The sequence below is a fragment of the Nicrophorus vespilloides genome, unplaced genomic scaffold (genome assembly GCF_001412225.1).
Source record: "Nicrophorus vespilloides isolate i.1.1-1 unplaced genomic scaffold, Nicve_v1.0, whole genome shotgun sequence".
Lineage (NCBI taxonomy): Eukaryota > Metazoa > Arthropoda > Insecta > Coleoptera > Silphidae > Nicrophorus > Nicrophorus vespilloides.
In genome coordinates this window covers 22,635-23,750 of record NW_017096049.1, presented here as the reverse complement: position 1 = coordinate 23,750, position 1,116 = coordinate 22,635, and positions in this window count along the sequence as shown.

The following is a 1,116-nucleotide window of genomic DNA, read 5'->3' as shown; positions in this document are numbered from 1 at the left end:
TCAACTTGATTAATTCAATAGATTAACTTCCTTTAAATTTATGCCTGAATTAGGTTTATCTTTACATTTTCTGGTTAGTCTCTTTAGTCCGCAAAAGTTTTTGGTTCACTATAATGCATGTAACTAAGTTAATTATTACTATGTAACATTTTGTTAAAGTAAATTAAATAATAATTAGATTAATTATTATTTATTCATAACTTAATTTCAATATTTTATAAATTACTTCTTGATAATTATAATTAATTCTAAGATAAACATTTTAATCTTCATTAAATCAATAGATTAACTTCATTTAAATTTATATCTGAATCAGTTTAATTTTAAATTTCCTGGTTAATTTATTTATAGGCTTCTAATGAAATATTTGTAAGTCTCTTCTCATTAATGTAAAAAAAATATCAGCTTTCATAAAAACTCAATTATTAGTGAAAATTCATTAATAATTATATAATATCAATTATTTTTTTAGTAATAACTAATAATGTTTTTTTTTTTAATTTATTTAATGAGTTCTGGATGATTGAAAATGAACGGAATTTACTGTTAAAATAATAAAATCTTAACATTTTATTTAATTAAGTTCTAAATTATAATCTTTACATATTTCAATAGATTAACTTCATTTAAATATATACCAAAATTAGGTTTAAATTTACACTAGCACATTGATTGATACAGGCCCTGTATGCTGACGAAGAAAAGAGGTTTTAGTGGTAAGAATCCCACTGTACCACGACTCTACCAGTGGTCCCTACGGTTTCCTCTCCTCTGCAAAAAAAGTTTAAATTTACATTTATTGGTAATCTCGTTTATGGGCTTCTAATGGAAACTCTTGGTTACCACAACATGTGTGTAACTAAATTGGTAATTGTTATGTAATATTTTGTTACAATTGTCAAACTATTTAAAATCTAGAAATATTAATATAATCTACTTATTAGTAACACTTTGTGAATGAAATGTACTCATTATTTATGAATAAACAGTTTAAATATTGAACATTTTCCAATTTAGTGTTATAGTTTAAACTAAACGAATTTACTAAGTTACTATTAACATCTCTTAAATTATTTCTTATTTATTTATTTTGAATGATTGCAAATTAATTGATGC